The sequence below is a fragment of the Rhinolophus ferrumequinum genome, chromosome 23, assembly GCF_004115265.2.
Source record: "Rhinolophus ferrumequinum isolate MPI-CBG mRhiFer1 chromosome 23, mRhiFer1_v1.p, whole genome shotgun sequence".
Lineage (NCBI taxonomy): Eukaryota > Metazoa > Chordata > Mammalia > Chiroptera > Rhinolophidae > Rhinolophus > Rhinolophus ferrumequinum.
In genome coordinates, this window is record NC_046306.1 from 26443917 (window position 1) to 26458863 (window position 14947).

The 14947-nt window shown below is 48.8% G+C and overlaps 1 protein-coding gene across 2 annotated transcripts in view; it reads right to left on the minus strand.

Annotated features, from left to right (window-relative positions):
• RASSF2 (Ras association domain family member 2) overlaps window positions 1-8964 on the minus strand; it is a 36003-nt gene extending 27039 nt beyond the window's left edge. Inside the window, exon 1 of one of the 2 annotated variants that reach the window (XM_033094727.1) lies at window positions 8770-8964. The gene's annotated coding sequence lies outside the window, so the exon portion shown is untranslated. Of the gene's footprint in view, window positions 1-7799; window positions 8218-8769 lie in introns of those variants that run through there. The other variant, XM_033094728.1, reaches the window with a different exon arrangement.
• Window positions 8965-14947: the final 5983 nt, after the last annotated feature.

The following is a 14947-nucleotide window of genomic DNA, read 5'->3' on the forward strand; positions in this document are numbered from 1 at the left end:
CAGAGGCCCAGATGAGCAACTACTTGTTTATAGGGAAGTCCCAACAGCGTCCACAAGCTTTGACCTTCTGAATGCATGTTTAGAAGGAAACTCAGAGGCTCTTAGCCTTCTATCAGAGAATCGGGGTGTTGGAGTGGGACAAAAAAAGGCATAAAGGAAGTGAAAACTCCAGACAGAGGTGTGTGTGTGTGTGTGTGTGTGTGTGTGTGCGTGTGTGTACAATTTAGACTCTGGCTCAGAGAAACCAAGGACCTAGAAAGCTAGCCCCCCAATATCTACAGTCCCCCAGGGAAGGGTGCGGTCATATCTGCCTCCCGAAAGCAGCACCTACATCACATTCAACCAGAGGGAGGGACCCTGCCGAGATGTAACCCTCATGGACTAAAAGTCAACAAAACGTGAAATTCCGTGAGTTGGCCTGAGAAAAGAGTGTGAAGTTGGTGGAGGCATCACTGTTCCCAATAAGGCAAATACGACTAAGCATTCCTTGACCCGCATTTCTCAAAACTGGAGCCTATTTTATAGGGGAGTTTTATGCCCTAACCGGGGAAGGGCAAATGAAGCTTTCCTCCAGCCCAGTAATTACTATCCGCCTCCGTGCTGGGGGGTGGAGGGGGGCGGGTACTCGCCCTCTGTGGATTGGTGTCTCAGCTCTGCAGGGATGTGCTGCCTTATCCGGGCAGGTGAGGAGGGGCCACCTCCACTTCCCCATTTCCTACAAGCACAGGTTTCTTTCTGGCCACACTTCCTGTTTACTGAGTGGTTTCTCTGAGACTCATCTCTGAGGTCACATCCCCTTCCTCAGGGAACCCCAGCAGTTCTTCCTTTTTTGGTGCTATAGGCTGAGACTGACTTTGTGTGTAGAGATCTTGGGGTTTCCTCTCCTTGCTACCTGGGGCCAGGATTGGAAACGCAAGAGCCAGGATCGCTGGCCTCCTCCACCCCCAGAGTGAAGGTTCATCGCATTTGAGGAGCAGTAAGGAGGGAAGAGTGAAGGAAAGGTCCCCGTGTGCTGAGCCCTCCTCCGGGGCAGCAGCCATTGTGGGGCATCTTACGTCCACCTCCTTTTAACCTCATTGACACCCTACAGCCGCAGGGAGAAATCCCCCTCACACAGCAGCTCTCCAATCCATCTTAGTACCAGGAGGAATGGCACATCTGGGGGTTTCCAGAGTATTTCCAGGAGGCTGAGAGGAAGTTTTCCACAAAACCACATTCACACCCTCCCATGTTTGCCCTGCACCCCGCTGACTAAACCTAACAGAATACCAGCACCACGAAAAACAGAACTTCTCAAAATGCCCTTCAGAGACTATAGAGATACAATCTTTACATTTCCCTAACTTTCTGGGAGTAAAAGAGCAGCCTCCTGCTAGGCAGACAGAGCCAGGTAAAGAAAGTTCTGGAGAGCCCAGGGAGGACTGTGTCCCTCAGATCTACATCCTCCTACTAACTGGCTGGAGGCCCAGGGAGGCCCTTCTGAGAGCTCCCTTAATGAGGAACTTAAAGCATTTTCCACAGAACTAGGCATCCCAGAGCAAAGCCACTTGGCCTACTCCTGTGACCCCTGAATGAGGCCACACAATCTGGTTTCCCCTTTCTGGGTCCCCAAGCTTCCCAACCTCCTTTCACCTCAGACTCGACCTGAAGCATAACCGTCACCGCCCCTGTCCCCATCCCCCACCCCACGGCACCATGTTCCTGATTACCCCATCACACTACACAACCCCTCGTACACACAAGAGAGCAATGTTTGTCCCAAATGTCCATATGATCAACTCTAAGATCCTACGTGGAGCCGTAGGAAGCAGGTTACCACCCATCTCCCGGGGGTGCTTGGGGCCTCATGGGTCCCACCAGCTGAGGTCCTCCCTGTACCTCAGTCAGGCTGACCCTGACTGTGGACAAAGCATTCAGCAGCCTTACCCACCGCCTTCATGTGGGTATTTAGCAGTTTGCAACACACAAAGGGTGCTTGAAGTAGAAAGGCTGAGGCTATCATTGTCAGTCTTTAAGAAAGGTGATCTCAATCACCAACTTCACCTCATTTAAACCTCACTCACTGCAGGGCAGTTGTGAAGTTCGAGGCAGAGTAAACCCCAAGCCACACCCTCTCAATCCCACCACCACACACAGAAAACCCTGGGCTGAAACAATTCGGCAGCAGTAGGCCTGGGGCTTGAGGCCCAGCTGCCAGCAACCAACAAGCCACAATTGAGGGCAGCTCCAGGGCTGCACTTGTCAACCCTTGGCTGCCTGCCTTTGAGCCCCACTTCAGGTGACGGGGCAGGGGCAGGAAGTGTGGCCAAGACCTTGTAGCCCTGCCTGAAGTGAAACCAGCAGAGACCAAACACCACCACTCTCTCCCAGGCTTGTTTTCCTTCCCTTTTTATTATACAATGAAATCGTTTCTTTAATTTTAAAAATATAGATAAGCAAAAAGATTGTGGTCCACAAAAGGAACATAATTGAATGATTCCACCTCTCTGAGGTACCTAGGACAGGCAAATTCACAAAAAGAATCAGAACAGAGGTTAACAGGGTTGGAGTGAGGGGAATGGAGAGTTAGTGTTTAATGCGTACAGAGTTTTTGTTTGGGATGATAGAAAAGTTCTGGAAAATGGATAGTGGTGATGGTCATACCACACTGTGAATGCACTCAACGACATGGCCATGGTCTGAATTTTGAATGTGCTCCCAAAACTCATATGTTGAAGTCCTAAACCACAATGTGATGGTACGGTCCTCCCTCAGTGTCAGCAGAAGATTGGTTCTAAGACTCTAGTGGATACGAAAATCCTCAGATGCTCCAATCCTCTACATAAAATGGCGTAGTATCTGCATATAACCTACACACATTCTCCCATATCTCCCATATTTAAGTCATCTCTAGATTACTTATAATATCTAATACAATATAATATCTCATACAATGTAAATGCAATGTAAATAGTTGTTATACTGTATTATTTAGGGAGTAATGACAAGAAAAAAAGTGTGCATGTTCAGGACAGATACAGCCATCCTAGGTCTAACTACACAGTACACGTCAGCAGCAATGTAACTCCCCCCCCCCAATATTTTCCATCCACAGTTGTTGAATCAGCAGATGTGGAACCCACAGATACAAGGGGCCAAATATGCTAGGAGGTGGGAAATTTGGGAGGTGATAAGTCATAAGGGTGGAGCCCTTGTGAATGGGATTAGTGCTCTTATAAAAGAGACGCCACAGAGCCCCTTAGCCCCTTCCACTAGGTGAGGATGTAATAAAAATTCTGGCGATCTGGAAGATGGCCTTCATTTGACCCTGCTGACACCCTGATCTCAGACCTCCAGCCTGCAGAATTGTGAAAAATTAATTTCTGTTGTTTATAAGTCACTCAGTCTATGGTATTTTGTTATAGCAGACTCAACAGACTAAGAGAGCCACTGAATTATATACTTTAAAATGGTTAAAAGAGTAAATTTTATGTTATGTATATTTTACCATCATTAAAAATAAAAAATATTTAATATGAACAAAAGATTAAGATCAAAATCTCCCCAAATTCCATCACTCAGAGATAATCACTATTAACATTTTGTCACATATCCTTCCATAAGCAAATATAAATGGATGCTATATTTTATAAATATAGCACATTATTTGGTAACCTGCTCTTTAGAAAGATATATATTTTTCCATGTTAATAGATATACACCTATGTCCTATATTTTTTGTAGCCATGTGGTATTCCAATGTATGTAATATACCAAATGGGTTTACTATCATTAGACATTTAGTCTCCATTTTTTTGTTGTGGTGGTGGTTATTATTATAAATAATGCTGCAAAGGATATCCACATGCACACATTTTTCTGCACTTGTCCAATTGTATTCTTCGCATAAGAATTCCCACAGGTAGAGTTGCTGAGTCAGGGACTCCCTTAGGGATTTTGTCAACAGAGCGTTACGAGTATAACTACATTAGGGATGTTGAATTCCGTCATATAAAAGTCTTTTTATCTATGTGGACTTTCCTTGGATTCCACTTGGGTGTCTGTGGCATTGCATAGTGGTTCAGGAACATAGGGACTGGTCCATAAGAAGCCATCCCCGCCTAGGCTTCCTCTGGGGACACACCACGCTTGTGTCATGAAGTGAAACTGGTACACAAGGAAGACAGGATTTTACTGGGTTAATGTCTTCTGAATTCCCACGTGCCAGCATATATAGCACATGGGAATAGCAAAGACAATAGCAAAACTCTAGGATGGCCCGGTGCTGGGTGCCCCATGGTGAGCAACACACTCATAAGTGTGAACACATGAAAGGTTTTCTTTTGTTAAAAGTTTTTGCTCTTGGGTGGACAGGAGGAGAATGCAATGGACTCTTCCTAAAGAGAACAAAGGCTAGAAGAGACTTGTGGAATCATCTAACCCCTTGCCCTGGAGATCGGGAAACTGAGGCCCCAAAAGACTCAGCATAAACATTTCAATCATCTTTAAATGAACCTCAGGAATGTCTCACACACAGTGAATCAGCCAGTTCAGAGTTGAATATACACCCAGTTTGATCCCTAGTACAATTTTTATCCTCCTCTCCTTAAGGACAAAATCGGAAATCAAGGTCGTTGAGGTCACATCTCAGCTCAGACGCGGTCAGGTGTGTGAAGCTGGCTCCTACCGGCTCTCCAGGGCTGACCGAGTACATCTGTCCCAACTCAGTGTTGATTGATGCCATGTTAGTGGCTTTACATCTGCCATGGTGAGTATATTTACACTGCAAAAACCAGCAAACACCACAAAACGGGGTTTTTTCCCCCTCCCTGCAGGGCCAGTTGTCAAACATTTACCAGCACATCACTGGTCACAGTCTATGCTATGTGAGCAGATGACCTCAGTATCCTCACCTAATCTAAGGACAGCGTTCTAATTCTCCACGGTCCATCATAATATTCACTCCCAAATCCATCACAGCCCCTTTTATAGTCATCAATGAGCCAGCAAATGTTTGCCTAAATGCTGGCTGTTTACCAGGCCCCTGGATGAGCACATAATACCATATCCCTGTGAGACAGTTATGATTTCCATTTCACAGTTGGCGAAACTGAGACTCAGAGACTTCAAATGACTTTGAAACTAAGGACTAAAGCCTATCTTAGGTCGGTGTCCCCCAGAAGTTGACCCTAAGATAAGACTTCAAGTCCCAGTGGAAGGGGATGGGAGAGTGAACATGGAAGGGAAGGCAGCCAATGAAGGGAGCCAGTTACTACTGTGAGCAACTGAGATTCGCTCCTGCTAGGCAACTCATAGATAGCAGAGAACATGCCCCAAAACTACCCCAACAGAGGTGAGGGAGCTGGCGTGCTTATGTACCTTCTCCCAGCAGTCACTGATTGAAGCCAAAAGAACATGGGAAGGATGCTGGCCTTGCCCGATTCCACGCAGCTAGAAAATGTAGAAGGCAATTCAATACTGTTTTCATTACTTTTAAAGAAAGGAGCAGTTCATCAAACAAACACTTAACTGAGTGCCAACTATGAGTAAAGTGCCATGCTGGTGGTGAAATAAATCTACTTTGCCAAATCACTTTGGGTTGACATGTCCAAAGAAAGCACAAGGTATCATTTTGCCAATTTTTATCAATACAAGTAATAGAAAACGCCCTTCTAAGTCCCTTTCTTCATCCCATGGGAATTAGCCAAATGATCTTCCCTGCCCCCTACTCCTATGAGAGGCTGCCCTCTCTGGTTCAGCTGCAGCTGCCTTGGGCAGCTCCTCCAGCCTCAAGCTGTCATTCTGAGCAGCTACACCAACCTGTGATTACAGGCTTCAGAGTCTGCCATCGCAGGGAAGACCAAAAATGACCCCTTGGTCACCCAGCCAGCCGAGCCTGAAAGCTGTCCGTGTTTGCTGTGCCCTGCTTCCCCTGTGCCTCCTGCCCCGTCCCCTTCCTTGACGTCCTCCTTGGGAACCTACCAGTAGGCCAAATAAATGAAACCACAATCACAGGCCTGTGGGAGCTTACCCCACCTTGAAGATTTATTTAAAACTCTTCTGGAAAGGCAAGGAGGTGTTTAAATAGGGTGGTGTGTCATTGGGATAAATCACTGGACCACACTGTGAAGAGTGGTGGGAGGGGACCCCTGCCCTGGTTTTATAAATCCAGCTGTAACAGTTCGCAGCAACTATGACTTGAAGACAGAGACTAGATGTCTTGTTCTATTACAAGTGCATGGCGGAGACCTTCCCAGTTTCTCACTCTCGGGGAGAGGAGGAGACGGGAGGAAGTCCCAGGACTGCTCTTGGACCACCCAGTGGGCATTCCAACCTCTCCATGGGATTCTCTGGCAATCTGGTCCCACCTCTACACCCCACCTCCCAGTGAACACACTTCCTGCCAAAATATCCTAGAGAGGACTGAAAGCAATAATCAGGCCAACGTCTTCTTGTCTTTTGTGCCAGGACCCCTTTCTGGAAAGCTCCGCAGTCCAGCCCTTGGCACTCCAGCAGAGATGCCAGGATGTGGGGTCCTGGGCATCTCTCCAGCCAAGCCTCTTGGCCATTCCTAAGCAGTTCGCACACAGAAGGCAGACACAAAGCTTGGCTCTGGGACACCAGGAAATCAAAGCAAAACCAGCAGATGACTGAAGGGTCCCAGGTAGGCAAACGCATCCAAGAGTGAGGAGAACTGAGGAATTGAAAATAAAGTGTAAGGTTGTCTACCACTCCCAACCGACTCCTAAAATAACACAAACTGAAGAGGCAGCCTGAGCCCCCAAAGAGATGCCATGCAGAAATGCAGAGAGGTGGGCTCTGGAGCCCCAGGGGCAGAGTGAGCCCACCCTCGGGAAGGTGGGGACCCTGCCGGCTGGAGGTTCAGCAGGTGCAGGTACTGCACATGCCTTGCCTACTCAGCCAGGTGCAAAAGGCACACCCCCACCTTCCCCTGGAGGAGGACGTGACTAGAGACCTCAGAGCCCCTGGCCTCCTTTCAGCCAGGCTCCCCAAAGGTGCTCCTCCTCATTCCAACAGATTTCACCAGCATAAAAATGAGAGTAGGGGAGTACGGGATACGACTAGGTTGCACTCCGAAGGTTATCCAGTGTCCCCAGTACTCGCTGAAGGAGGAGAGGGACTCACCTCACTCCCCAATACAGGGAATCCTGAACTGTACCAGCCCAGACTCCCAGGTGCCCAGACAGGCAGGCTGCACACTATGCCACCATCTCCTCCCAGGGGAAGAACCACCCTCTTTCCAAAACTACTCCACCTCTCTGAGCTCAGCCAGCATTTGAGGCCCTCGCTTATCCCGCAGGGGCCCTCTGGACTGCTGCAGCTCTCAGGCAGCAGCAGACCTTTCCAAAGGAGAAAGCACAGCTGGTGCCCAGATTCATGGCCCTCATCCAGGGTCTTTGATCCCAAATGGGCATCTCCCAAGCCAACTCCACACTTAGTCCCTGGGACACTGCACTGGGACACACGTTAAAAATAATGAACTCTTCTTAAACAACCCAATATTCTTAGTCATGAGAAGTGTCTTTAATTCTTCAGACCACCTGCTGAAAAAGTTCCCAGTAAGTAAATGTGGTTGATAAGTAATTAATTCCAGCCTCAGATTCTTCATTCAGATTCTCTGGAAAGAAGGCCTCTGGCTCTAGCTCACAGGCAGCTGTTTAAAAGAATCATTGTTTCTAATTCTTTCCTCCCATTGTACCAAGATCAATGGTGGCAGGAACCCAGTCCCCTTCCAGGACAAATTATTATTTGTCAGCTCATTGGTTCAAACATTCATTCATCACATGTAAGGTACTTACTATAAACCTGTTCGGCTCTAGACACCGCTCTGTGCTCTGGCAGAATACGTTCTAGGGATGCGAATTCCTGGGTTATAAAGTGCATGGTAGCGTTGAGAAGCCTGGTGCTTAGCTCCTCCTGTCACGGAGGCGCAGGGGTGCTGTGAACAACCCCGGGCCCACAGAGTGCCCATGGGCAAGACGCAACCGCGGAACCCTCGGACTCACTGTCAGGCCACTGCGCCTCTCTGCTGTCCCCAGGGCTCTCCCGGGTTTGGAGCTGAATGCAAAGCAGGCGCTCGCAATACAGAAGCGGCCGAGGTCCGCCCAAGGCACCTGCTCTCTTGGGCGCAGAGGACGCAAAGGCGAGGGCCCCAACGACCAGGCACCAGCTCCGGAGGTGGGCGGAGAGACTGAAAACGGGAAGTGCCGGAGGAACAGGGGGGCCGGCGCACCCTGCGACCTTCTGAATGAATGCAGAAGGAGCTCGCGAGGCGGTCTGGAACCCGCTTCTGGGGAAACGTCCGTTGGGCAAGGAAGAAGGGGACCGAACTGGGGTCGGGCACTCCTCAGGGCTGTCGCGGCCTGCTACCCCTGCACCTGCCGCCCGGCCCCACCTCTCCAGGGAGTCCCGGGGACCCCGGGAATGGAGCGGGAGTGAAGGAAATGATGCCAGGGGTCGGATCGGGAGGACGAGCTTGGAGCCACAACTTTCTCCGGCAGGAAGGGGGGCGGGCTGGGGCTCCGTGCCTACGCGGCCCCTTTGGAGTCCGTACCCTCGGGAACCCCCGCGGCTGGGGGACCTAGAAGGAGACCAGGGGTAAGCGAGAACTGAGGGCCTGACCTAGACCAGGCAGGGGACTCTGCGGGAAAACTTTCGGCCAGGCAGGAGGGGGGTCAGAGGAGAGAGGACTGCCCGGTACCCCACACCTTGCGTCCCGCACCCCGCGCCTGCAGCCTCGCGCCCCACGCCCAGCACCCCGAGTCTTGCCTGTATGCCAAGCCGGCTGCATCTAGCACGCGCTGCGGAGACTGTGGAATTGGAAAGTGAGGTGTCACGACCGGTGGATTGCTCCAGCACGCTCGTGGGTCAGCGGTCGGCGGGTCCGGCTCAAATCCAGCGGGGCTGGGCAGGCGGCGGCCTCGCGATTGGGGTTCGGGCGCCCCGCCCTTCTCCCTCCCCCTCCGCCCCTCTCCCTCCTCCTCCGCCCCTCCGCGCCTTCTTGCCCGCCCCAATGTCTTTATGTACCTTATCCAGTCTGATCGTCCTCCCTCCCCCTCTTTCTCGAGCCCTTCGTCGCTCCCCACACCCCTCTTCCCTCGCCTTTCTTCCTCCCCTCCTCTCCCGCCCGCCCTCCCCCCTTTCCCCTCCCCCGTGGGGGGGGCGGAGCTTCTCCCCTCCCTCCCAGACAATGCTGTGGATATGCGTCCCATCCTTCCCCTCCGTGAGACGGGGCTCGGGCTGCTAGCTCCTCTTCCGGGCTGGGAGTGGGGAGGACGGGGTAAGAGTGCGAGGGTGGGGGGGGATGAGCTGGCTCCCCTCGCCCCATTCTGTCTGCCATCTCCTAGAGGGATGGAGTCTTGGCCCAAGCCCCTCGGCTCGCCCCGCGCCGTGACAGCCGCTCCCTGGGAACAGTAACGCTGCCCCGCGGAGCCCACCTCGAGCGCTCCGGATTTCCCAGGCAGAGGATGTAGGATTTTTTTCCGCCCCCCTAACATCACGCTTATTCCAAAAAGGGTTTGAGTTGAGCAGGGGAGTCTAAGCCAGGCCCCTTCGACTTCGCGGGCTGGCAGACGTGACAGTAATGTGAAGGAGGCCAAGTGTCTTTGTCCACCTCTCACCTCCCCCTCTTATGCAGCGTGGACCTCCAGGGGCTCTCAGAGCACAAGAAGCCCTGAGGCACCCCAGCTGCGGGGGGAGCGGGGGCACTCATCTGTTCCCTCCCTCTTATCAGAATTCTCTCCCCACATACAAACTCCAGCTCTGCAGAGTCAGTCATCGTGCTAAAATAGAAGGGGACCTAACCGTTAATGGGTAGCCAACCCCTAGGATACAGCAGGATCAGCTCATCCCTCCTGGAAGCCAAACATTCTTTACTAAATTCATTGTTTGGATCTTGGAATGTGTCTCCCTTAGAAACAATGTTATAAATGATGATCTGCCTCCCAGGCCAGCCACAAAAGTCTTTTGAACCCAAAACGCAGCTGTAGGGTGGTGCTGAAAACTGTCAGCTACCCAGGAACAAGGAGGCCACTAACCAGCTTTTTCTATAGAAAAAAAAATCTTCTGGTCCTTGTCCCTTGAGCTATAAACAAAAAGTTCTAGTAATTTCCCCCTGGAGCCACTACACTGTATTAGTTAAGCTTCTTTGCAGGTAACATGAACACCCTCAGGGGAATGTATTCTGAGGACATGGCCTATAGCCTCAGGGTCAGAACTGCAGGGAAAGCTCAGTAAGAGGAAAATCCAGAGCCTGGAGGGCTTCCAGTAACCTAGGAAGTCTTCTGTGAGGGGCCAGCTCTTCCATTTCATCATAGACTGGCCTTCCCTACATCCCAGACACATGACAAACGGTAGCCATCACTTATGTCACTGGAACTTGGAGCTCCCCTGTTTAAGCAGCCAAGTGGAACTAGAATCCCTTAGTCTCTATTCCAGTCTCCCAGGAGAGCAGCCCATTGGCCCAGCTTCGGTCAAGTGACTATCCTATGACCAATCAACTGGGGCCAGGGGTGGGCTTACATTGTCCAAATTAGGTTGCCAAGAACCCTGAATCTATGCCCTGCTTAAAGCAAAATCTATCCATCTCAGCTTATATTCTCCATCTTGGTGAATAGATTTATTGGTTCAAAACACCAGAAAACCTCTTTCTCCTTATCAGTTTCCTCATATAGAAACCATAAGAGAAAGGAATAGGCCCTTATCCTTCAATGCAACATAGGGACAATACATCTATCTGTACCAGGGATAATATTGTGCAAATATTAAACTGATACATTAAAACTCCTCCCCTTAAACCCTGTTACCCTGCAGCCCCAGCAACTCCCCTCCCCCGCTCCCCTACCCCCAGCTGGACCAGGAAGCTCCAAGATAAGCATTACCTAGAACCAGTGCTCTGAAAGAAATACAACGCAAACCACAGGTGTAGTTTAAGACTTTCAAGCCACATTAAAAATGGTAAAAAAAAAAAAAAAAAAACAGGGGTGGCCGGATGACTCGGTTAGAGTTCAAGCTCTGAACAATAGCGTTGCTGGTTCAATTCCTACATGGGATGTTGGGCTACCCCCCCTGCAACCGCAATTGGACTTGGAGCTGAGCTGCGCCCTCCATAACTAGATTGAAGGATAACAACTTGGAGCTGATGGGCCCTGGAGAAACACACTGTTCCCCAATATTCCGCAATTTAAAAAAATAATGGTAAAAAACAAGTGAAATTAACTTTAATAATATATTGAATTTAAACCAAAATATCCAAAATGTTACCTTTTCAACAGGTAAACAATAAAAAGAAATTATTTTTTACATTCTATTTTTTTTTACTAAGGCTAAAATCAGGTATGTATTTATACTTCAGCACATTGCAATTCAGACATTAAATTTTCATCAAAAATATTTGATCTGTATTTAGATTTTATATAATTTCTACTTGAGAAAGTAGATTCACTTACCCAAGTTGTTTCTAACAACTTGCTTAAAAGTTGCCCAATAACTGAAATGAGTATTAGTTTTTTAATTTAAGTTTTAATTAAGATTTCATACACTTAAAATTCAGCTCCACTAGTCACATGTCAAGTGCTCAATTGCCACATGTGGCTAGTGGCTGCCAAATTGGGACAGCACACGTTTTGGGAGCAAAGACGTCACTGAGGAGCTCAAGTTTCAAAGCTGATTTTCCTTATCTCTTTAGCAGAACAGTGGCAAGAATGTCAAGCATGTCCAGAGAAAATGATTTTCTGAATTCCTTTATGTCCCCCTATAACATCTCAAGAGATAGGTTTTACCAGTGGAGTTCTACTTTATGCCTGAGGAGAAGCAGGATATTCAGAGAAGTGAGAGACTCAAAGCCCACTCTTCTGTTTCCAGTGGATCCTGGGAGAAGGGAGAAGGAGGGGACACAGACAGTCGAAAATGCTGCATCTTCCCTGATTGTGATTTCCATCAGAGTGCCGAGGAATATTGAAGGGTTAAGGGGAGTTCTGGGGATAGAGGAGAGGATGTTGACACACTGGCTGTTCTCTTCTGTTCTCAGGCACTGACCTAGGGGAGAGGACAGCCTCATCAAAGTCAACTTAGTAGATCAACATGGTTACACAGCTTTCTAGGGTCACCCCCACAATTCCTGCATAGCACATGATGCAGAAATTCCTACCTGCTCCCAAGGACCAGGAGCCTCAGAAGGAAGCTAGATTGTGAGCTGTAGGCCTTCCGTAGGGCCTGTCTTAGTTTGGGTTTCCTCAAAGCAGAACCTGAGACAAGGACTTGGGTGCAAGTCATTTACTTAAGAGTTGATTCCAGAAAGCAGAGGAGTGAGACAGGCAAAGAGGAGATGCTAACAAAGGATGTGTAAACTGGGACTCCATTCCTCTGGGGACCCTCTGAAGAACCGTGTAAAATGTACCTCAGAATTGTCCTCTCTGAAGTCAGGGGGCTGGGGCATTTATCTGCTGACTCTCATCCCCTACTTGTTGAGGATTACTTCCGGGAGAGCTTACCTCTTCTTACGTTCTGGCTCTGTGAACATCTTTGGCCTTAAGGAAACATCTGAGGCAGAAAAACAGGAGCCACTGCCATTGGTACTTGAGGTGGGACAAGTCATTGTGCATAGAGCTGCCCACCATGGTTATGCAGAGATGAGCAGTGGGCTAAGGGGATGTGACACAGAACACGCAAATCGTTAGCTCTAAGAGCTAGCATGGAGAGAGGCACGTTGCCCCTGAAGGCTCAGTCAGGACTGACGGGAGGACGTAATAGGGACTCAGAGGGAGCACGGCCGAATTAAGATCAAGGAGGGCAGGGAGCACTGCAGAGCTCTGAAGGGATATGGAGCACCCAGACCGCGAGGTACACAAGCTGAAGGCATCAGCAGTAGATGCCAGCCAGACCCTCAGGAATGGCGCCATCACCCATCCTAATGGTTAACTAATTCAGTTTTCAAGGGATGGTCCAGAGCAGGCCCTCTGCAGGGGGATCCAGGAGGACTCAGAGATAGCATCCTCACATGTCACCACAAGAGAACGAAAGACAGAACCTACCCGGAAGATCTACCTTGGAGAGACCTGGGGAGGGAAGGAAGAATTCTGAGAGTTGTCACCTAAGGAGATCCCTGGAACTGATTATATTATTGCATCACACTCCTTTCTCTGTCTCTGTCTCTGTCTCTGTCTCTGTCTCTGTCTCTCTCTCTCTCTCTCTCTCTCTCTCTCCTATACAGGAGGTAAGAATCTACAAGGCAGATCTAGTGAGTTATGGAGAAAAAAGGAAGCTTAAGTTCTGCCACTGGGACCCGAAAACATCTGGACATGTCTGACACCTAGTGTGGTGGGCTGGCTAGAAATGCACTTGTTTGAGAGGTGAGAAACGGCCCTCCTAGGAGATAATTTTCAGTCTAAGGAAACAAGAAACCAAGTTTGGTCCAGTAATAAAGCTTTAGTTGACAGAAGGGAGGTGAGATTGTCACTCAACTCTGCCCCCTGGGCACATTGTGGAAGGTGGGAGTTTTCTGGGAAGATGGGAGAAGCTCTAAGTTACAATTCAAAGGACTGTTTCATAAGCCTCAAGGACTCGGGGGCCCAAGCAGCCATGCTTCGGGGACCTGCTGCTAAGTAACACTGAAGGGACCCACACACTTCTCTGATTCAAAGACTTGGTATATTGGCAATGTTACCCGAACCTAGTAGATGGATTGCCAAAAATGGTCACAGTTAGTCTCTTACCTGCATACACTTTGCAGTTCCTCCCATAAAGAGATGGCATCTATTTCGCCACCTTGAATCTGGGTTGACATTATGACTTGCTTTGGTCAATAGAATGTGGCAGAAGTCATATATTACACCTTTTCAGAGCCTGAAAAGGGCCTCAAGAAGCTTTCCACTCTTCTACTTTCTACTGGAACATGGCTCTGCCACATGAATAAGCCTGAATTAGCCTCCAGGAGGATGAGCGATCCAGAGCCAGGTCCCAGACATGTGCGAGACCCGACCAAGATCAGTAGAGCCCCCTCCTCAACCCAGAGCTCATCACTGATGCATGAGGGAGCCCAGCTGAGTCTAGCCCAAAGAGCCAACCAATAAAAGTACAAGCTAAATAGATGGTTATCATTTTAAGCCATGAAGGTTAGGGGTAGTTTGTTATATAGCAGTAGCTAATTGATAAAGAACTTAACAGAATTTTTAAAAAGGTAACTACCGTGTTTCCCTGAAAGTAAGACCTAGCCGTATAATCAGCTCTAATGTGTTTTTCAGAGCAAAAATTAATATAAGCCCCGGTATATTATATTATATTATATTATATTATATTATATTATATTATATTATATTATATTATATTATATATTATATATTATTATATATTATTATATATTATTATATTAATTAGACCGGGTCTTATAGTAAAATAAGACCAAGTCTTATATTAATTTTTTTTTTAAAGATTTTATTGGGGAAGGGGAACAGGACTTTATTGGGGAACAGTGTGTACTTCCAGGACAGTTTTCCAAGTCAAGTTGTTGTCCTTTCAATCTTAGTTGTGGAGGGGGCCGTTCAGCTTCCAGTTGTTGTTGTCCTTTTCAGTCTTAGTTGTATCGGGCGCAGCTCAGCTCCAGGTCCAGTTGCCGTTGCTAGTTGCAGGGGGCACAGCCCACCATCCCTTGCAGGAGTTGAACCAGCAACCTTGTGGTTGAGAGGATGCACTCCAACCAACTGAGCCATCCAGGAGCTCAGCGGCAGCTCAGCTCAAGGTGCCGTGTTCAATCTTAGTTGCAGGGGGCAGAGCCCACCATCCCTTGAGGGAGTCAAGGAATTGAACTGGCAACCTTGTGGTTGAGAGCCCACTGGCCCATGTGGGAATCGAACCGGCAGCCTTCGGAGTTAGGAGCATGGAGCTCTAACCGCCTGAGCCACCGGCCGGCCCCTTATATTAATTTTTGCTCCAAAAGACGCATTAGAGCTGA